Raw genomic sequence first — 24,775 nt, forward strand, 5'->3', positions numbered from 1 at the left:
TCCTTTCTTCCTGTATTTGGAGTTTAGAAATGGAGCATGCATCTTTAGAATCTTTTTTTAATAGCAAGCTATCAGGCAAATTCTAAAGATTAAACTGATTAAACAAATGATTATCATTTTAAATGAAAAACTATATAGCAATAGGGATACTCTGCATTTTAAAAATTACCTTTTACATCTTTAATTGTTTTAAACTGTTATTAAAAGTAGATATTACAAGATGAGAATTAAAATGAATATTTTATAAACTAGTGTGAGTAATAGGTTAATTAGATTTTAAGTCTATTACCTGAAGCTGGCAAAAATCTAAATTTGAGCCACTAACTATATCTAGATAGCTAGATTTAGATAAGGCGTAATTTTTAAAAACTATACACAGCCTGTATTTATTACTATGTTCATGCATTTCAGACCAAAGAATTGAAAGCACTTTACAGAATGAGAATTAATGATCAGCACAGAAGTACATTGGCTATTTCAGAACAAATTAGGGCATATAAGTGAGAGAATGTTTTGGCTTATTTGCATTTCCATAAGAAATTTCTAGAAAAATCAATTGATCTGTCCAGCTTTAATGATGAATTCTACTCTGCAACAAGTCTGCCTTGTAAATGCAGATGTATCTACACCATCGTCTGGCACTGTTAACAAGAATGACTTAAGCATTGCCATGTGTCACCAATCATGCTACCGGCTATACTTGGAAACTGTCACCACCTTCACTGGTGGAACCAGCTCAGCAGCCCGCTCTTACATCTCTTGTCTTCGTCTCCTCCAGCATCATCTGAGCTGGACTAAATGCAGACGATTTGGCCAATTCTTTTATGAAGCAATTACCTGAGTCAGACTACACTCCCTCCTGTCCAGGATGCAGGATTGTGCTACCAGGTTGTGGGTAGCAATCCTACCAAGTTTCTACCATGTTGACTCTATTACCTGAACAGTTCTACTCACCAGTCGTTGCTGATGCTGTTGGATCTTCTGTTTTTTGAATGACTCAGATTTTTTGTTCATCACTGAAGTTTATACATGGCAGCTCTAAAAAGAGGTTACAGTCTATAGGCTTCTGTCCTCCAAACATTTCGAGAGTTAAATGAGGTATCCTAACAGGAAGGACTCCTTACAGTGACATCCACATGTTTGGAATCAAAGGCCCGTCTTTTGGGACAGCTCATTTATGTTCATCATACAGTCTATCTAAGCTGCTTGGCTTTAGCGTGACCATCCTATTTTCTGAAGAGGGGAGCCACATATGAGCCATTCTCCTGGTATCCACACTCCACCCCATCCCTTAAACTCTCATCCATTCCAAAGGGGGACTAATGAAAATGGTGACCCCCTGAAGATTAACAGGTACACCCCTCCTCAACAGCCCTTCCATTCAGCTGTGGTGACCATCAGGTTATCGTATGCTTGGCCATTCAACAGAACAATGAAAGAGCAGTATGTTGTTATCAGCAAAATGGCACGTAATTTTACGTTTCCCCCCATTCCATAGTCACAAAGCATCTACTGCCACTATTTGGTCCCTTTACAGCAGTATCACAAGTAAGCACTATGTGTTTTGGGGTTTTTTTGAAAGTTATACAATTTATTTGTATCTGTTGAAAGAGAACCACTAGATCCCATAGGTAACTGATTGAATCTATTTCTCTTCTCAATTGGAAAAGAACTCACTTCCAACACTCTACTGTACATCCTTATCTGGAATATAGCAGAGTTGAAATTCTCAATGATTTTCCAATATAATTATTACAGAAGCATACTGGCTAGAGGGGATAGGGGATAGGAACCTTCTCAAAATATTACTAGGTCAAATTAATATGTGGTTATATTTTTATAACTTTTCACTTTCACAAAAAGTTACTTGAAGTTCTCCAGATTTTGAATTTCATAGAAATTTCTTATGTACAAATTATTTGCATACACTTTATTTCAAAATCTCCCTCTAAAAATGGATGAGATGGATGAATGATATTTACACAAATTGCTTCTGAAATAATGAACAGGATTTAAAAGACCATTCTAATTTTCCATTAAAAAAAAACCCTTTCTTCAAGCAGCTTTGTAAAACCTTTTTTCCCTGATTAAGAAGAAATGCTATATATAATGGCAGTATAATAAAGCTGAATTATAGCTTTAGACAACAGCATTGTTAGTATGCAATATAGGTGTTAGCAGCTTAGTAGGACTAAAATGTTCTGACGTAAAAAAAAAAAACAAAAACAAAAACAAAAAAACATACTGTACTACAAATGAGAAAGTATTTCCAAGTTAGAATGCCACTGGATTTTGTATTTCTTACTAAGAGTGGAAACTTAATGTGTCAAAACTTAGAATTTTATAGTTTTTGTCATATTCTAAAATAAAAAAAAACATTACAACATAACCATACCGAAAGCATACCAAAATAACACTAATATGTTGAAATCTTAAGGAGTTTTTGTTATTATTTCATTACGTCATTAAGATGAACAAAGGAACTGATCAAGGCAAACCAGTGATCAAAGATTTAAAAAGAAAAAAAATCAAGGGACAGTTTTAGATACAGCATTGAGGTTAGAACCAAAGAGGAGGTTAAAAAGACAGCATCTATTAGATATAATTTCATGGCTTTGAACTCTTTCCCTGTACAATATAAAGACTGTTTTTGTTTGTTAAACTAAATTATTTGAAACAAAGGGTGACTACAGACTGGTGTTCTAGACTCCAAGCCAATGAGATCATCAATTTGGGCTCTAAGGACATTTAGACTACAACGATATATTGGAGGAACAGTAAGAGATAAGTGGCTTCAGAGATCTAAAGGGAAGTTACCCTATTTTCCAGATTTGATTCCGTAGTCTAACAATGGAATGTATGTGACATGTTAAAAAATAAGAGAAGGGAAGAAAAGAGATGGAATAGAAAGAAAAAAAATAATACACTGTAGAAAGCAAATTTATTTATGAGGCAAGTGATGTGCTGGGTGCATTTTGTAGACTGCATTATAATATTTCAAAACTCAATGCCTCTTAGAAGGCTATTATTCACTATTCCCAAACTAGACTCATTCCTACTTCAGCCTCCTCTTGGCACTTTTCTTATCCTTGAAGATAAACCCTTTCTTTCTCTTTCTTACTCCTTAGGCACTATTAGGCACTCATTGTTATGGTTTGAAATGTGTCCCCCCAAAAACGTATGTGAGAGTCCCTCAGTAACTCAGAATGTATCCTTATTTGAAAATCAAGTCTCTACAGCTGTAAGAAAGTTAAAATGAGGTTGTTATGGTAGACTCTAACTCAAAATGACTGGTGTCCTTGGGGGAGATTTAGACACAGAACACACAGAGAAAAAACATGTGAACATGAGGGCAGAGATTGAGGTGGTATTTCCATGAGCCAATGAAGGCCAACAATCATCAGCAAACCATCACAAGCCAGTAGAAAGGTATGGAAGAGATTCTCCCTCACAGTCCTTGGAAGTAACCAACCCTGGCGAAACCTTGATCTTGGCTTTCTACCCTCAGTGAGATTATAAATTTCTGTTACCTAAGCCACTTAGTTTGTGAAACTTTGTTACAACAGTCCTAGAAAACTAATACACTTACTGAACATTTGCAAAATTGGAGACAAATTGATCTTGGCATCTCTATTGGATTTACATCATTGTCTCCATTGCCTAGAAAGAATAACGCTGATCTGTGATTTTAAGAAAATGTTTATGGTCAAATAATTCAGAAGTCATAGAGCAGCGGTGTGATCCAAGATGTATATAATTCAGGTGATCATGCCTTTACTAACACAGTTCTTCAAACGCCAACATCAAACCATCAGGATGAAGATGGTAACAAGTGAGTACTCACATAAGAAAAATATGTGGGAAAAGATGGTGTTTGGGTATCCCTGCTGCAACAGTTAAAGAGGCTTAGAGGACAGTTTCCTAAAGGTAACTCCATTGGATTACACACAGGAGTCAGAGCTGCAGGAGAGAACAAAGATTACAGGCGATGGTGTAGCAGGGAATAGGGATAAATATGAATTGGTACCATTGTGGGCATGCTGTAATTCTAACAAATATACTCCATTTAAAAAATGTATTCTGAAAGCCAATAAAGAACTAAAATTATTTAAATGTGTAATTTGCAATTAGAATATCAAAATTATAATTAGCTACAAAAGTTCAATACTGACTTGGATGTAAGACCCTAGACACTGAGGGGAAAAGAGTAAGCCAACAAATATGTAAATGTAGACAATTTATTCCAATGCCTTTGCCTCATTATGGATTAAACAAGCGATCCTTTCTCTACGAAGTTCAAACACTCTATATCGTTATCCTGATCTAATTTTAAAATATGTAGTGTTTTGAATATTCATCATCAGCATGGACAGCTCTAATTTCTAAAATAAGTGAAAATGTTTTTGAAATATTCCAATCCTTAGTAGATACTGTATATTATTTATTTCTCTAGAATCTACCTCTTGATCTCCTCCTATAATGTTGCTATGTAGGCACCCTCATTCTCCTAATAATGCAGGCAGAGCAGAAAATCCATAATGTTTTTCGTTTCTTCTGTACATTCAGGTATGTAGCAATGGCCCCTTCCTCTTCCTCACCTTGCTACATTATGTACCCCAGCCTTTTTTACCCCTAACAAAGTAACTTCCTTTGTCTTTTATGAGACTTTTCAATTATTTTTTTAAAATGTATTACCTGCTCCCAGCTTATCACATTCACCATTCTCTCATTAATGCTTGATTAAACTTCCTAAAATAAAGCCTTGTCTACACTCTATCTACCTAATTTTGTGATACCCACAATTCCTCAGGATAAAATTTAAAAGTCCTATCTTTACATTTTAAGATTTATCCCATGAGCAATTTCAAACAGCTTATCTATGCAGTGTTCCAAAAATAAACATTACATCTCTAACCTCTATGATTCTGTGTCCACCATCACTTAGAACACACTTGGAAATTTCTATGGGAAATTTCTATGGGAGAGTAAATATTAACCAAAAAATCAGAATGTAAACCTGCAATAGGAATTAGCTCATAATTGTAGCTTTATAAATATTTGTTATACACACACACACACACACACACACACACCGTCTATAATTGCTATTTGGTTCTAAAAGTCAATTATAGAATGATATTGGTAAACACTTATGATAATGGCATCCTATAATTATAGAATTAAACAGATTATAGATTATGTAGTTTTATTTTGAACTAAGCTATATTAAAAATCAAATTTATTAAAATATTAAACATCATTTTGCCCAGATGAAAATATAGGTAATACTTTTATTTTAAAGTTATTTATAAGTAAAATCAATTATTGTAATAAACTAGGAAAAATATGTTTTAAAAAGTCCTCTTTTCAATTTTGTTTATGTTTATTTATTTTTTGAGAGAGAGACAGAGAGACAGAGCACAAGTGGGGGAGGGGCAGAGAGGGAAACGCAGAATCTGAAGCAGGCTCCAGGCTCTGAGCTGTCAGCATGGAACCTGACTCGGGGCTTGAACTCACGAACCAGAGATCATGACCAGAGCCGCAGTCACATGCTTAACAGACTGAGCCACCCTGGCACCCTAAAAAAGTCAAAGCTATCAGAATTCTATGCATCAATCTTCTCCTAAATACACTCTCCAGAAAAAGTCAGTTTCCCCAGATTCTTTTCACTGAAGGACAGTTTTGAAGACATTTAGATAACCTATTTCAAATACAGTAATGGACATCTAAAAAGAGAGCACATTTAGAATGCAATCTATTCCAAGAAATGGCAAATACTTTTTGATTTACCTTTCAAACATAATTCAATGCATCTCTTTCATTTTTAATATTTGTTGACGCTGGCAATTAGAGTATATTTTAGTTTTCACTCTAAAATCAGTTTTAAGGGGTGCCTGGGTGGCTCAGTTAAGCATCTGATTTTGGCTCAGGTCATGACCTCAAAGTTCATGAGTTCAAGTGCCATGGGCTCTCTGCTGTCAGTACAGAGCCCACGTCAGACCTTCTGTCTCCCTCTCCCCTCCCCCATTTGCCCCTCTCCCACTATCAGAAATAAACAAAAAATAAAATGTTTCAAATGTTTGAATAAAATAATGTATTAGAAATAAAAACTTTTAGCACAAGCCCTAGTATTAAAAATCAATGTTAATTGCCTTTCAAATGTAAATATTCACGTAATGTAGCGTGTCGTATTTTTCACAACACTGGATTCGCCAGGTTGTTCTATGATTCTATTAGAAAACATTCTATGAGATACTTCTGAATGTTCTATCCTCTTCAATTTTGAATTCAGAATTCCCTAAACTTCTTGGACAATAGAATCTCTTTTTGTGAGTAGCACCTATTATTACCCTATGAAACCAGTGTTGTAACATAGTTCCAAATTGAAAAGAAAACAACAACTTTGATGAATCTATATTTAATGTGAATTAGAAGGACACAGTGAAACAGTGAATATGACTGCAGACATCAAAAACTTAAATAATCTTATATACTGATATGCATATTGTCAATGTAATATCAAAATATTCAAATATATTAAAATATGTTCAAAATTATGCCAGGTACTATGCATGTAAAGGAGTATTTTAGTATAAATTTTTCCCTTAAAAACACTACTCTCCGTTGTCGTGAAACGACAAAAAAATGTTTACAAACGCTGAATGGAATGTAACTTGCATACATCTGAAATTCTATGGAAATATCTGTCTGAATCTATTGAAAAAAATTCAAATTTTCAAAGTTTGGAATTCACGCACACAGAAGTCTGATTCAGACTGTGTCTATACTCTTTAACTATTAGAACTATTTCAGTATTGATCTGCTAAGAATTTCCAGTTATATTCAGTATGCACTTTAACAATTGGAGGAAGTAGGGGTTTTGATGATATCGTCACATAACTGTGGTATTGAAATTAAGTTATAAGTAAATATAGAAAATATTTATGGTTTTATTACTCGGCAAACAATTTTAGAGGCATGGGGTTATTTTAAAATCTTAGCATTTACCAGTAATAATTTAATTTGCACCTTTAACTTAAAATTCACTTTCTGTGCTCTGCCATATTTAAAAAAGGAGAAAACATAAACATGAGGGTTTTCTATGAATTATCAAAGGAGAACACATTTATGGAACATCTTCAAAAAATACAAAGTTCTGAAAATCGCCTCCATTCTTGAAGAGCATTTTGATAATCATTTCGATATTCACAGTGAGTATCAGAACATGAAACTATTATATATTTGACTTGCTCAGCTCTGAAAAATGTCATTTCTGGCAAATTATGCTATAGAATATGACAGTCTACAGGATAGACATAAACACAAAACTAGTAATTCAAGTTGCTGAATTTCCAGCAGTGTGGTGGTTTTATAAAGGAAATGTATACATGTCACATAAAATGTATATAAATATCATATACCCATGCTGTGGAAGATACAGGATTGCACTTGGAGCATTGATCCAGAGGAAAGTAAGTACCCAATAATTTTCTGAAGGAATCATAAAGGAGCAAAACAAATTTCTTCAGCTCTTAAATAATAGCACATACAATAATCCCGGCACAAGAAATGAAACTGCTTGTATTTATTCATTTATTCAATGAATAAAGGTATTCATTTAAAAATGAAATACACGTGATCTCAGGGTTCATGGGTTTGAGCCCCGCATCAGGCTCTGTGCTGACCGCTCAGGGCCTGGAGCCTGCTTTGGATTCTTTGTCTCCCTCTCTCTCTGCCCCTCGTCCACTCACACTCTGTCTCTCTGTCTCTCTCAAAAATAAATAAATAAAAATTTTAAAAAATGAAATACAAAGGACAATGAAGTCGAATTCACAGGTTAAAAAGATATAAGCCAATAGAGAAATACGTGGAACATGAGTATTAATAAATCTTTAATTACTGGACGATAGGACTTCTCAGAGATTCTGTTACTAGGGACACTAGGTACCTTGCCCACGTGCCCAGCCGATGCTTCTGGTATAACATTTTGTCTCCTAGCAATAGGCAGAGGACCCCGGGCTTCAACCAAAATGCCCATCTTTGTTCCCCACCTCTCCGGGAGCCACGAGCAACTTGGCTAAAATACTTGGGCAACTGACCTGCTTTCTGCACGTTGGCTTAATCACGGAAGATGACGCTTTAAAATGGGACTGTTCCTTGCCGCAGCAGGTCGGGAGTACAGAAGAGATTAGGTTTGGGAGGAGGCTAAGGCTTCACACTCTGGCCGCCCTGGGATTCTTCTCCGCTGGCATCATTTCATCTTGTTTGTACTTCATTCTGTTTGCTAAATTCTGCTTCGGAGTGGGACGGAAATGTGGCTCTTGTGATCTCACAAGACGCACAATAATCTGAATCTCATGGCTCATGGATTGCTGGTATAGGGAGACTTAGCCTCTCTTGAGAAAACTGTATCCTAACACTTTGTCGCCTTGCGAAGTCAAACTTAAACTGCTATCTCGCTTCCCCGCATAGTGTAAGGAATGACTCAAGCTCTAGTTAACACACTCCAACATTATGCTATTTTTCTCATTCTGCTCCTGAGGCTCCTGTCTCCAGCCCCCCAACCACTGGAGTTCCAAAACACAGCAAGGGATGGCTTAATTAGCTGTTTTACTGCCCGTAACAAGGAGGGACAGCATCCTTGCTGGGAAAGAAGGAGCTTTACCTCACCTCGGGGAAGTCAAGATTTAGTTGCATATCTCTTACAATATGCTATAAACTATACTAGTTTCTATATCGGTATTTCAAGTAATAGATACCTGGTTTAAATAAACACGCAAAACGTTTAAATTTACAAGCACACCCGTCTGGGGAGTCTGAGGTAATTGTGTTCTCAGAGTTCATTCAGTCATGTCATCAGAACTTTCGTAGTCCTGCACGTCTCCGTGGGGTGGGTCAAGAATGACCACGTCTAGGGGCGCCTGGGTGGCTCAGTTGGTTGAGCGTCTGACTCCGGCTCGGGTCATGATCTCACCGTTGAGAGTTCGAGCCCCACGTCGGGCTCTGTGCTGACAGCTCAGATCCTGGAGCCTGCTTCAGGTTCTGTGTCTCCCTCTCTCTGCCCCTCCCCCACTCATGCTCTGTCTCTCCCTGCCTCTCAAAAATAAAGAATCGTAATAAAAAAAATTAAAAAAAAAAAAAAAGAATGACCACATCCAGCCTGACATTTCCACCACGGATAGACTTGGCACTTCCTCCCACTCCCCCAGTAGTAATCCCAGTGAAGAGTCTGATTGCTGCTCTTTGAGTAACATGCCTATAACTTGAGCCTTCATTAAGCCAAAGGAATGAAATACTGAGTTCAAATAGGACCAGATCAGTTGTCCACCCTTAAGAAAGAGTGGGGACGTGTGGGTGATGGGCAACATGGTGGTTTATTTTATGTGTCAACTTGAATAGGCCACAGTACTCAGATATTTGGTCAAACAGGTCTCAATGTTGTTGTAAAGCTGCTTTTGATAAGATTAATATTCACATCAATAGACTGTGAATAAAGCATACTACCCTCCATAAAGTGGGTGGGCCTCATCCAATCAGTTGAAGGCCATGAGAGAAAAAAGACTGAGGTCTACGAGGAAAAGGGAATTCAGCCAGCAGATGGCCATCTGCCTCAAGCTGCAACATCAATTTTTCCCGAGGCCTCTGGCCTGCACACCCCGCAGATTTGGACTTATCAGCCTCCACAACCACGTGGATCGTTTTTCTTAAAATCTCTTTTTTTACTTTGTCGGTCTCTCTAGATATACAGATCTATGTATATTGAAGAATTTCTACTACATATATTATTAGTATATTATTCCTCTGGAGAACACTAATAGTAGGCCCCCAGAGGTATGTACTTACTGGGGGTGAGGAAGAACTTATATTTGAAGGGATGTTGACTAGCATCAAACAACAGATGTCCTCTGCAATATCCCAAGTGCTGTCCTAACATGGCAGATAAGGGGGGAAATAACATGTCCCCTGAAAAACATTACAATAATTAGTATAAGCATGAAAGTATCAAACACAAATGAAATTAAAACTCAAATCTTTTAAACAAATGGCATATAATGTAGTTTTTTAAAAAAGTGAAAAACCACATGAGAAAGAGGAAGAAAACACAATGGAAGCAAAAGACGGAGAAGTAACAACCGTTGTCATGCATGAACTGACATTTCAGTTACAGAAGAACAGGTGGAATTTCAAGAGGCCGATGTGAGAGACATTATCATCAGCCCAGAGCCTGACGCGGGGCTCGAACTCACGGACCACGAGATCGTGACCTGGCTGAAGTCGGACGCTTAACCGACTGCGCCACCCAGGCGCCCCTCTATTCCAAATACAAGTCACAATGCAAGGGAAGGAATGGGGAAACACATGAAATATTCAGGAAAATGTTTAATGGAAAAGGTTTTAATTTATAAGAAAAAGAGTGTGTGTTGAATTTGAGCTTTAAAGAAATAAATATGCATATTATTTACGAGGATATATATATACACACACACTAAAAATTATTAATAAACTCCTGTTTAAATATATATAGATATACAGATACAGAACTCTAGTTCTGTGTATTAGTGACTTAATATATATACATATACGTACTAGTTCTGTATTCTGAGAAGGCCAGAAACAATGATACCTTAGTAACAATAATACGACTACCACCCAGATGTTGATCTCTAAACAGTTAACATTAAAAGGAACCGAGTTTTTTGGAAAAGAGATTAATTCCAGGACTAGAGCAGGGAAAATATAAGATATTTTCTGGCGTCATTTTGTGATGCCAGAAAATAAGAAAACAAACCAACAAAAAGGTGTGGAGGCAGCTTATTAAAAGAACAGAGGAGACAACATGAATGAGGACCTAAGGGCCTGACTTAAAACAATTTGAGAAACAAAATGACTAAATGTCCATCAGTCTCTACTGATATAAACACATCTTTGGATAATTAAATATGTAAGAGAAGACAAACTCTTCCTCACAGAATTCCAAGTAACAGAAAGTGGGGGGCGGGGGCAAAAGAATCTCCAACAGGTAAAAACACCACAGTAATTGTGTTCCAGACAATGTGCATCAACGGATGTTAAAATTAGTGGACAAGTTTATAGAGAAATAGGATTTTCAGAATCTCAAAGAATCTCCTCCAAGATCCTTAACTATGTAGTGAAATACAGTAACTTTAGGATGGAAACACTCAGTAAACGATCACTTAACTAAATCACCAGTAATAAGATACCTGCACATCCTTAATCCCTTGATATGATACACTGAGACACATCATTTCTGTGGTACTCTTGCAAAAAGTATATAAACTTACTCTAGTCCTGAGAACACAGCAGACAAACCCAAATTAAGGGACAGTCTACAAAATGGTCTTTGAGTGTCAAGGCCACAGAAGACCAGGGAGGACAGAGGTCATAGTGTGGAAAAGACTAAGGAATGATTAGATGCAATAGGGCATCTTCAGGGGAATGCTTGGCTATAAAGAACATACTTGGAAAACATCAGTGAAATTAGAATGAGACCCATACTACAGTTAATAAAAATGTACCAATTCTAAAGTCTTTTTTTTTTTTATAATTGTACCATGGCTGTGTAAAATAACATCATCAGAGGGATAGAAGTCAGCTTTCCATATTGTCTCTGCAGCTCTTCTAGAAGTCTAACATTCATTTGAAAAATAAAAGGTTTTAAAATTATATGTGTATACACACACGTGCATTCATGTCAACCATTTGTTTTCTACTGTCCTGTAGCCCCTACATGTGGTTTGAATGTTCCCACAGAGGGAAAGTCCTCTGGCCCCGACCTCTGGAATTAGAACCACCACCCGTGACAAACTCATATTACAGCCTAACAACATAAAACTGCCTCATCGTTTCAGGCATCAAAATAATTAAACATATATATCACATAGTAATGTGGGACGAAGATTTTACTGCCACATGTAGTGAAATAGCCTTTCAATTTTATTCACAAGCCTAATCAGTAACAAAGTCATTGCTAAAGAAAGCTTCCTCCTATGCATGTTTTTGTCATTGTCACTGACACATTTATGGAAAGCTTACCAGAAAGGGTGCCTGTTGGTGACAAATAACATGGCATTTAAAAAATAACTTATGCTGGGGGTACCCAGGTGGCTCAGTTAGTTGAGCGTCCAACTTCGGCTCAGGTCATGATCTCACGGTTCGTGAGTCAAGCCCTGCACCTGCTCTCTGCTTTCAGTGCAGACCCCACTTCGAATTCTCTGTCCCCCCTCTCTTCCCCTCCCCTACTTGTACACTCTCTCTCTCAAACATTAAAAAAAATAATAACAATTTATGTTGTATTTTGTTACTTAAACCATGCTGTCACAAGCATATCTGAGTAAACACTGGTAAGAGGCTAGGTAGCAGCAAAAGGCACCATTTGGAAAAGAGAAGCATTGTTTAAAATATCATTTGAGGGGCGCCTGGGTGGCTCAGTCGGTTAAGCGTCCGACTTCGCTCGGGTCACGATCTCACGGTCCGTGAGTTCGAGCCCCGCATCGGGCTCTGTGCTGACAGCTCAGAGACTGGAGCCTGCTTCAGATTCTGTGTCTCCCTCTCTCTCTGGCCCTCCCCCCGTTCATGCTCTGTCTCTCTCTGTCTCAAAAATAAATAAATGTAAAAAAAAATTAAAAAAATTAAAAATTAAAAAAAAAATTAAAATATCATTTGATGAAAACCTTGGATACCCTGCCCAGAAAATTGCCCCTGTCCACACATACATAACATTTGGGGGGTCACTGGAAGGTGAAGCTATGAAATTTTATTGCTGAAAACAGCAGCACTTCTGTGTGAGGTAAGATGCGACAATACCAAATCTCCATGAGTGAATTTATGCTTCTAAGAGTTTTGCAACGGACCATTTTTATTTAACTACAAATCAATCACGGCAAATGAAATGTAGAGTCTGCATATTTAATTAAACTCACTGTTTGTATTAAAAGTTTGATCAAATCAAATGAATTATGCACCCAAACATTTCATCAAAAATACATTTTAGTATTTTTTTAGGTATGATATACATAAACCTTCTCACAATTACATGCATAGTCTCACAAACTCAGTTCCCATAGGTGTCCTTGGACATCCTCGTGATTTCCATCATTAAAGCCACAGTTTAGTATGAAGGACAAAATGACACTCGATGCGACTTTTCCTCAACACCGAAGAAAAGCATGTGGGGAGGAATAGATCTCGATCCTTGCTGAATCTCGGGGAAGGGAAGGGTTAGAAGATCTTTCAACTCCACTCACTGCCCTTCCCCTGGTCTTGTCTACACTAGCACTGCTTAAGCTCCCCTGGAAATGGATCATTTGTCACGCTTCTTTGAAGATTCTGATCCTTCCATTAGGAAATTTGTTGTAATCCTACAGAATTCAATTCACTCTAACCTATTCTTCCCTGACTACTTTTAGACCTTTATACTCACCTCAGATACTGCCTCCTATGTGTTTCCAGAGCCAACCTCTCCCACAAGACTTGCCACATCATACACAAATTATCTGCCAGAATGTTCCTTCCATAAGAACGGGGGCCATGGGCGACTTTGTGTGAGCACACTCCACAACCAATCAAATCTCAATGGTATTTGTTCTCATGCTCGTCTGCAGTTAGACTGCACATCTCTCTCTCAGGCTGTAGAAGCTCTGTTCCATTGGTTTCAATCTGAAGGATGACGTCTGCTTGGACCGCACACTCCTCACAGCAGAAACTTCCAAAGGCATAAGTGGAAATGCTAGGGCCTGTTTCATTTCTGCCCACATTTCATCGAACAATGGCAGTCACATGGCTTAGCTAAAGATCAATGGAGAGAGAAACCTATCCCTTCCATGGAGGCAAGAGGTTTGGAGGGGCAGAAGTAGACGCTTACAACTTACCCATCACAAGCAATGTCTGAGATGGTCTCTGGTACAAAGCAGGTGTTAATTTTAGTGCACTTAATTGTTCTCAACAAAAGATTTCAACTGTTTACCATTTAAAAAATCCTGGAAAGTAAACAGGTTAAAAGCAGAGTCAAATTCGGCTCAGTCATTAATTTGGAATCTGTCTCCTTCGCTCAGCCATGATCTCCATGACGTCTTGCCTCATTAGTATCCTCACCCTTAAGTAGCGGGCTGGACATCTAGGAAGCGAACACTAAATGCTCACTGAATAAGGAATAAAGGAACATAAGTTAGAAAGGGGAAAAAAGACAGAACGAGATCAAAGCAAAGCTGAGACGAAGCAAAGCAAGCTTCTTATGTGCCAAGAGCAGCTGATCCCTCATGGAGCTCATAATTGGTGCTTCAGCATTTACTAGAATATCTGTTCTTTCCTTTGAAGTGATAGTCAAAAACTTGTAATTTGACTGGTTGTTATTGTAAGTATAATTTATCATAAGTTAAGCCTCTAAATTTGCTTTTGCTTGCTAATTTATAAGTCACATAAGATAGAAGATGAATATGTAAATGAGCAAGATTAATGTAGGTCTGAGGTCCACAGAACCACAAAATACATAATCATAAAATACTTATACCTTAGTGAACGCCAGATTTAATCTTGCTAGCTGAATTAGAATACAAAAAAAAAAAAAAACTAACAAAATAGTCAATAAGTGAGACTCAAGAACAGAATTGTCCATGATCATGTGCCAATGAGGGTGCAGACTTGAGAAGGGAAAACTTCCTGTTGAGAGGGGGAAACTTCCTGTTGGCCTCTGCTCTTGGTTTCAGTGGGCCTGCATTTCCCTCTGCCTCCTTGATATTGTAAATCATCTTACTATAAAAACATTATCAAAATTAACATATTCATATAGCATAAAAAGATTAGTCTCCTTTATATACAATTTCAGAACTGGGGCTTTGTATCTGTGAAGAGATTTGTGCAACATCATGGACAGACTTCACAAACTTAACATTGAGCAAGAGGACAAAGTAAGAGAACAGGAAAACAGCGTATGGTTGCATTTATATAAAGTGAGGAAGGAAGCAAAACCAACAATGGGGTTAGAATCCAGGGGTGGTTACACTGGCAGAAGGGGAAGCGAGTGGGATAGGATAGTGTGGGGCTTGGGGGCAGCCTTGAGAGATGTTGTTCATTTACTCTCTCTCCCTCTAGGTGGTTTTCACACAGACCTATCTTCTGTATAGACTTTGTGCTTTACATCCTCATCACCACTCTTCCTCGTTGAGCTTGCCCACTGACGTTTGCAGGTATTAGGACACGGGTCTCTGAATCTTTTGGCATTGCCCCAGTCCTTCTCCCTGAAAGTCCTAACTCTCTGATTTAGAGTGCAGTCCTGTCCCGGGGTCTCTGCTACTGACACCAGCGTCTCTGTTTGCAGATTTCCTGGGAGACACCTTGACTTCTATCCTTTGAGAAGTCAACGGTGTCCTGGATGATGTGCCCCCAACCCGTCTGTGCTCACAGCACTTTTCCTGGGCAATTCCATGAGGGATGATGAACAAATAACAAAGGTTTTTCTTTTATGAAGTAGAGCAAATCAGGTGTGATTGGGAAAAGAGATGAAAGGGCAAATTCAAAAGATCCTCAAGCACATTCTTGGCAGATTTAAGGGAATGGTACACTTGAAAGTTGACGATCTAGAAACTGATACTCCTAAATACTTCCTGTATTGTCAGTTAGGAGATTGTTGCTCTGAGAGGGTCCCTAGAAACCCTTCAGTCTAAGATTAAAAAAAGAAAGGAAAAAAAAACCTTAGACTTACTGTCAATTTTCTTTAATGATGTATGGATTCACTTGCCTCTGAGTAGTAGAGAGAGAGTTTGGACAAGGGCCATCAGCAGTAGGGAGTTTATCTCTACAGGAAAATCTGTTTATAGCAGCTGGATGTTAGGTAGACAACGTTTCTCTCTTCACTTGGGATTGGCAGTCCCCACAGTAATTACTAACACTTAGTGGTACTTAACTCCGTGCTGAGAACAATTCTAAGTTGGTTACATGTAATAATTCATTTGACTTCCCCACCAAAACAACTGGAAATGGGAACTATTATCATTCATATCCTAAAAAGGGGAAATGCAGAGGCACAAAGTTAACGGTGTTTTCCTAAATCATACAGGTAGCCATTCTGTATTTGAACCTGGGCCATTCGGTTCCAGAGCCCAAGATATGGTTTTACAATGTTTTATCTCATTCTAGATGCAGCCTTGGGGTGGCTCATTCCTCCATCTGACTGATATTACTGTGTACTGAAGAAATTAATACTTTCTGAACCTGTACTGCATGAAATGTGTGCTGTTGAGTTCTAGGGATTCAAACATGCCTAAGGAACCTTTAACATTTAATTTTCATTGGTCTTTAATAAAAGGTAATGTTTAAGTTGACATGCAGCTTTTATGAATTAAAAGCTGAACTATTATCTAAAACCCTAAGACCATGTAAAGCTCATAGGCCCATATATACATTACAATGCAATATTATGTATCAAATATTTATTGAGAATATATGTATCAAAACCTACTAGACACAGAGGGGCTATTAAAAAGGATTTAAGACCTTCTCTATCAAACCAGAGGTCCTCTAGGATTCTTGAGGGCATTTTCTGTAGGCCATCTCAGCAAGACACAAAAATACAGAAGCGATAACCTCAAAGGGATTTTGGAGTATAGCTTATGTCTAATGGAGTAAAAGTCAGTCTTTTGAGAAGAGAATTTCAGCAAAGGCACTGCCATTTTAGACTGAAAGGGACAGAGGGAGTGTAAGCAGAAAGACTTAGGGGTCTCCAGAAACAGAAAGACAAGAGGTAAACTTTTGTGACCTAAGTCCTTTGGGTCCCCTACCTGCCCCAGCATACTTCCTGCAAAACTTCCTAGGAAGTGTCAGAATTATAAAGAAATGCAAAAACCTCAGTAGTCAAGGAAACAAAGGGAATGCCAAAATCAACGGTCTCTGCCAGGCCAGGAAACAACCTAACTGTATCAGAGACAATAAATCAGTGGTAAAACTCCCAGTGCTGGTTCTGCAGTGAGCAAGGCCCTATATTCCCCATCCAAGATAATGAGCCCAAGACCCCATTCAATTTATACCAGCTCTCAGAGCCAGCCCATAGCCCCTTCTCAGACAGTCGCCTCTGCTTCATCATCATGTTAAAGTCTAACCCCTAGGAGGAACACGAGCTTCGTTAATGTAACACAGGATAGATGGATAGATACAGGCATGTTTCCTAAGTATGCAAATATCCACCCTATACCCACCCTCCACACAGGTGGCAAAACTCCCCTTTCTGAATATTCATCCTAACCCTAAATAAGAGGAACCCACTCACCCTTGCTTAAGAGTCACAACTTTGGAAGTTATTCCCCCATTAAACAAGAAACTCATTTGCTGCAAATAAAGTTTCTTTTGTGTGCCAACTCCAGCTGCTGTAGTCTCTATCTGTAACTCACTGAGGAGTGAACTCACTTTAGATCCATTAGAGGAGCACCAAACAAAAGGCTACTGGAATCATGAAATTCTACTGGCAGGAAACAGGCTGATGAAACAAACTACTCAGGTGCAAATATATGTTACCTCTCATGAAAAAGAAAAAAGACAACCAGGAAACCAGAGGGTGGCCTCACTGCTCTCGAAAATAGGAGGTAGGTTTTCTCCCGGGTAGAGAAGAGCAATGTGAACCAGGGGGAAGGAGCCATGAAGGCTTGCAAGTCCAGTCTTGGGGTAAGTGGGAGGGAAGGCTGACCACAGACATGGGGCACATACGTACAGCCAGGCATCGTCTCGTCGATGCTTCTGTGCTGCTCTTCCACCGCAAGTCCCATTAAGTGTTGCGGATTTTCACTCATGTCCATGGTGCAGCTGTGAGGTCCTGACCGACCTGCTGTTCTTAGTTCTTCCAAAAGACTAACTGCGGGGAATAAGTTGAGGAATTCCCTGAGCCTGCACTGACAGCTTAACAAGACATAAAGAAATAGAAAGTCCCAGGATGAACACACCCAAGTTTGGGTAAACAAGATTCCGTAAAATAATCTTAGGTAAACTGGGCAAAGGCTCCCAGTATAGGACAAAGGTATAGGAATAGGAAATCTCAGGATGAAAAATATCCAAGATGAGGTAAACAAGAAGGACCCTTACTGGGGCTCTAGTCTCCTCCCAGACGTTAGCCTCTCTTGCATTTTAATCCTGCATCCTGCTCTCTTGCTGCACAACAGAGAACTTCAAGACAGAGAGTCCACAACAGCTAACAGCTTCCGGCATCCTAGCTCAGTACTGCTTGGCAGTATGTGTGAGAGCAGGGGAAACAGTTCTTTTTAATGTTTTCAATTCTGAGTCTCCAATATTTTATGGCTGTAATTTCCATAGCACCAATTTTCTACACTCCCGTTCCTCTCTTCTTTTAAATCTTGGACTCCCCTTTAGATTTTCTTCAAAGAATCTGCACCTTGATTTCCCCTCTCCTGTCATAGTGTTATCTTGGCACAACTTTGAATTACTCTGGTATCCTCTACCTGAAATACTGAGTCCAATTTCATACACAAATCTCCCTTTCACTTTCCACAGCACAACTAAAACTACCCTCGCGTTTTCAACAGGTCTGGGATTTATAATAAGAACACTGGAGATTAAAAATCATGCTGCATTGCTCTTAAGATTCTTTGGCCGAGAGCATTCATAGGGACCCACCTACAAGGCTTTCCCCCTTTGGGTACACATACTGCTGAGTTCTTAGAACTCGATTATCTGGACAGGAGAACAGCCTAGATATCACACAGTGTGCTAGAGATTAGCACCTGGCAAGAAAGCAGAGAACACTTTTGAAACATCCTCATAAGAATCTCAGAAATGGGAGCACCTGGGTGCCTCAGGTGGTTAAGCCTCCTACCCTTGATTTCAGCTTAGGTCATGTTCTCACCGTTCTTGAGATCCAGCCCTACATCGGGTGAGCCTGCTTGGGATTCTCTTCCCCCACCCCCGCCCCCGCCCTGTCCCTACCCTGCTTGCGTGCTCCACCTCTGCCCCCTCTCAAACAAACTTAAAAAAAAAAAAAAAGAGTCTCAGAAATACTAATAGCACATATGCAAGGAGATATGAATGCTGAATTCACTTTGCAATTAATGAGACAGAACCAGAACAGAATGAATGGGTCAACTATTTCCATGGATCTACTTTGTAACAAATTTAGCACAACACTTAGCACATAGAATAAAGTAACTCTTTATTCTAGTTCATGCCTCTGTGGGTGAGCTGGAGACTGGCTCATCTAGGCTGGACAACTCTGCTTCAAGTCAAACATCCAGCTAGACCTGGTCCCTCACTGGAAGGCACACTCAGTTCTCTTCCTATGGGTTTATTCTAGAGCCTAGGGTACTTAATAGAAGCACTTCTCATTCATGGTAGAAACACAAAAGCGTCAGCCCCAACATGCAAGTACACTTCAAACCTCTGCTTCTGTTATGTCTACTAACATCACATTGGCCAAAGCAAGTCTCGTGGCCAAATCCAACATCAATGGAGCAGGATATAACACCTGTACCATGCAGATCAGGCAAGGGTGAAAACTGGCTGAATATATTTTAATCTGCCAAGTAGGGTAATTTAACTTAGACTATTTGCAGTTACCTTTATGGAGAATTTTAACACATGCCTAGCAAGATGTGGGCCTGGGAAGGGGGGAAGTGGAAGTTTCCAGTGAATAGAATCTATTTAGCCAAAAAAGGCTGAGAGAGAGCTATCGTCCCCTTATGTCCAAATTTAAAATGATGATCAAAAATCCTAAAAATTAGTAAGAATGCCCTAAAGATATAAGGCATAAAATGTAGAGTACTCACCCCAACTACATTTTACTGGAGAACACATACACAGTATGTATGAATGATGTACAAGTATGAATCAATATCTGTAATGATCTAATAAGCATAAATATTATATATGTACATATATAGTTATTTTGCAAGTAGACAAAAGTAGTTGCCACGGGAAGTGCATTTCCTAGGTATGTGTTTGGAAAAGCTTACTGGAGTATGTGTAAAGGGATATAATGAAATAGGAAATGGGGACCAGGTACTTTAGACAAAATATTCTTAGCAGCTTTACAGCAATGTTTTTAATAACATGATGTTAGTATTTGGGTACTTTCAATAAGAGAGCTTTTCAGGGGCGGGAGCCTGAGTGGTTCAGTCGATTAAGCGTCCAACTTCGGCTCAGGTCATTATCTCGTGGTTTGTGGGTTCAAGCCCTGCGTTGGGCTCTGTGCTGACAGCTCAGAGCCTGGAGCCTGCTTCGGATTCTGTGTGTCCCTTTGTGCCTCTCTCTCTCTCTCTCAGAAATAAATAAGCATTAAAAAAAAAGAGCTTTTCAAATAGGATGTTTTCCTTATAAAGTAACTTATATTTGGGGGAAAAAAGGTGTCATATTTATATTGTTTCCTACAATTCTCTGATGAAAACATTACAAATGTTGTCAAACTACTTACATTTTCCAGTATGTAACAGGTTTTACATCCAGACAATGTTTAATTAATTTCCTGATTAATTTTCTAATGCTCTTGCGTTTGGCAGCTGTTTTGACAAAACTGCCTTCCTCATTATAGAAATCCTACTTGCGAAAAGAAGTGAACCATGGCAAATGGACTTATTGAATTATCCAGCTCACCAATTATATAGTATAAAATTATTCATCCTCATATAATTTGATCAGGAAAGATCATTTATCTTTAGCAACTGTGTAAAATTACATATTATACTGCAGGATAGCTGCAATCTTAAAAGTGTCTGTAGTTAGAAAACTTTTAAAATGTATTTGAACACTGAATTATTGCCTATTTTCCCAAACCACTTTGTTATAAAAAAAAAGGTTAGTATCTAAGTAATGGCTCCACTGAGCCCACTTCTCACCATTTAAAAAGCATCACTTAGTTGTTTAAATGCAAAATGTCTATCGGTTATTGTTCCTGGCTGCAATTTAGTGGAGACCTCATTCTTACTACATTTCAATGTTTATAAATTAATGAATTCAGAATCAATTCGTTTCCTAATAAAACTAACATAATTTAATTGGAAACCCTTCTGTATTATCATTATTATAGGTATATATTAGAAGCACTGTAGCAGAGCATTTGTAAAGGTTGAGCTGACACTTAACATTTCTTATTCATAGTGCTATGCTCAGCATTAATATTACTTTCCAATCTATTTATAGGTCTTTGTATCTTATCTTATTTAAAGACCATGCTTGATGTATTCGAAGATTACTTTTCTGTTACAGTTAACCAAGTGGATCTAAATAGGCTTATCAACTAAAATGAATACTCCAATGAACCAAACATGAGCATTTCAGCTATCATTTGAGCCTATACATACTAATTTTTCCTACTTGGTCAGTATTTCTAGATATCTTGCAAGTAAAACATTATATCAGGTAAATAAAAGTCAAGAAGGGTACCTAGCTTTAACTAAAATTTATCTATCTATATTTTTCTATAATTGAATATATTTATATTTGTCTATAACATCTATCACTTACATTAACTAGATATATGTATATATAATTTTGGGAAAATCTGAATAACAAAATATTATATAATGAAGTTACTCACTGAGATAACAGTGGACTAGGACATCATAAAGTTAATGCATGTTTTAGCATGATATATTTAACTTTTAATTGTCTTCGGTTAAGTTTGGAGTCCTACAAATGGTACTTTTTCCCCACAGAACAGCTGCCATTTGCTAACAATGGACAGACTGGACGTACTGCTAACAATGAAGAAAAGTTATATAAAATATGTGACTATCCTAAGATCTATTTTAAAAATCTCCATAAACGTTTTGCTATTTAGTAAGCCCCTCATCCCCAAAATTCTATAAACAATTTTGTTTACAAAAATCGTGCATATTCAATCAACTGGTGGTTCTGATATTGTGTTCACACTCTCATGAATATTGGATTTCAAGGGAAAAGCTTTATTCTTCAAAAAGGCTTTCCATTTTGGCTGTAAAATATTTTGTCCAACCATTACAGATCTAACAGAAAGAATCAATAATTTTTATGATATTATAGCATCATAATTCTTATTCCTTATAAAACCATATAAAATAAATAAGATCGCATTTTTCAAAAATAGCACATAAAATTAACTACATATAACTTTTGTAAAATGAAAATTTCTATTAATATTATATTCTATCATGCAAATAAGAATGAAAAATATTTTTTTTTAATTGAGATGTTTTAAATTCACTACGTTAAAAAGTATTTTTTAAAACATGACCAATTCACTACTGAAATATTTCTTAGAAACATACGGTAAATCCTTATCCTTGGTTTGCGAGAATTCATTCCAGAGACATGCTTGTAATCCCAAGCACTTGTATATCAAAGTGAATTTCCCCTTAAGAAATAATGGAAACTCAGATATTTGTTCCACAATCCAAAAATATTCATACAAAACTGACTGCAATACTGTAATATACTAAAGAATAAAAAATATTAACAGAAATAAATAAACAAATTAACCTTCCCTTATCTTTGAAATCTTTCGTAGCTGATGTGAGGCAGACAAGAGAGAGGAGGGCTACTGTGTAGGAAAACTTTCACTAACAGAATCACTGCTATCTATTGGCTCAATGCAATAGTTTTCTTTTCATGCAGCTTTAACAAGGAACCTATCCAATGACACTTGATTTGGCCTCCTTTTGAGAATTTCGTGGAAATGTGACTTTGCACTGAGGATCACCCACGATCCTACGGTTGGGGGGGGGGCAGGGAACCATTGGCTCAGTTGTGATCATGCAACATTTGGCATCCCATACTACTTGTGTTGCAAGACACCTCTCGTTTATCAAGTTAAAATTTATTGGAAATGTTTGCTGGTCTTACAGAACACTCACGGAACAAGTTACTTGCAATCCAAGGTTATACTCTATTTAATAAAATAGTCTACATTATTTCTTATGCCCAGGATAGCATAAGAGCAGCAAAACTATGTTATTTCCATAGTTGTTAGTCAAAAACATCTTACGAAATCATCTACAATTTTTATTGCAATGTGATGACTTGGTTTCTTTTTTTTAAAAAAAGGAAGAGTTTAATTTCTATTAATAAGCAGAATTGATAACCACTCAAAAAATCTTCCTACAACTCTAATAGCTTGACCAGGTGTAATAAGCCGAATTCAAATGAAAATCAGAAAATACAAAGGAACAAGAACAATAATGAGTGTGAAAGCAATAGCAGTGAGTCTGAACTGATGGTGAAGCTCCCTGAGTGGGTGGAGAATGGGATGGGGCAGCAGCCAGCTTAAGTAATCACAGATCCTGGATTTTAAAGGCACATGAATGGGAGACAGTACCCTGAGTTATCTTCTAGCAATGTGTCAGAACTGAAATTCATATGCATAATTACAATTTTATAACTAGCCTGTGGCTATAAGGAAACCTCCTAACTCCCTTTATGAAGTATAACACTGACACAAACAAAAATAGTACAAACTAATAATGATCATAAAAAGAAAATTACAGACCAATATAATTATGAATATGGATGCAAGATTCTAAACAAAATATTAGCTAGGGAATCCACCACAACAGTAGCAAAATAACAGGCCAGGACCAACTGGGATCTATTCCAGGACTTGGAGGTGGGTTCCATGTGTGGAAATCAATCTACATATGATACCACAATATTAAGTCCAAGGAAAGATGGCACGTGATTATCAGCTAACTTCATATTAGTGGGAAAGACTGGCAAAATGCAACCATCATTTAAGGAAAAGAAAACTCAGGAAATGAGAAATTGGGAGACTTTTTTGGCATTAAATCTTCCTATAAAATGACAGGAATGATGGCCATTTCCCAAGGCTCTCGAAAGAGTCATGAACACACTACGTAAGGTACTGGTTACCTTTCCCTTCCTCTGGAGCACTTGCATTTGGACAGATTTGCTATATATACTTTTTTATTTCGAACTATTTTTTTGTCTTACAGAAAACTTGTAGGGGCTCCTGGGTGTGCAAATCTTTATTTTGGCTCAGGTCATGATCCCAGAGTCATAGGATTGAGCCCTACTTTGGGCTCCATGATAAGCATGGAGTCTGCTTGAAATTCTCTCTCTCTGCCACTCTCCTCAGTTTACACTCTCTCTCTCAAAAACAGTAAAAATGGTGCAGAGAACTCATATACACCTTATCCAGATTCCCCCAATGTTAATATGTTACATGATATTATAATTATCAACATCCCCAAATAATATTAATTTTATTAACTGGAGACCACAGTAAATCTTTATCAGTTTTCCATTAATATGAGGTTAATACTGTTGCTCCCATTTTACAGAGAATAAACTGAATACCACAGAGAAAGGGGCTTGGTCAAGGTCACCAAGCTAGGATATGGCAAGGGTCAGAGCTGAACTTGGCTTAGTTTCTAAAAGTCACCAGTATTTTCCTCGTTGGTTCCTTGAACCTGCTCTTCCCTCTGCCTAGAATATTCTGTCCCCTTCCATTCTTAGATCCAAATTCTGCTTTCACAGAGCAGCCTATCCTGAGCATGCTACGTGGTGTCCCTTTACTATCTCTTAGCTTCCTTCCATTTGTAAAGAAAAAACAGCAAAAACACAATCCCTTTACATACTGTTAATAAGAGATATGCTTAAATCATAAGGGATCAGAAATTCTGACAGTGAAAGTATGTGGGGAAAAACACTACCAAAAAAGCAGTTGGTTCGGTTTGCTTTACCAAAATCAGAGTAGGTATGAAGGAAAAAAAATCACTTATTAGGAAACAGGATCATCTCATAAGGAAGATAGAGCAACTCTAAACTCACATGG

The sequence above is a fragment of the Lynx rufus genome, unplaced genomic scaffold (genome assembly GCF_022079265.1).
Source record: "Lynx rufus isolate CCGP_SWC_20201006 ecotype Redwood Valley unplaced genomic scaffold, mLynRuf1.p SCAF_20, whole genome shotgun sequence".
Taxonomy (NCBI): Eukaryota; Metazoa; Chordata; class Mammalia; order Carnivora; family Felidae; genus Lynx; species Lynx rufus.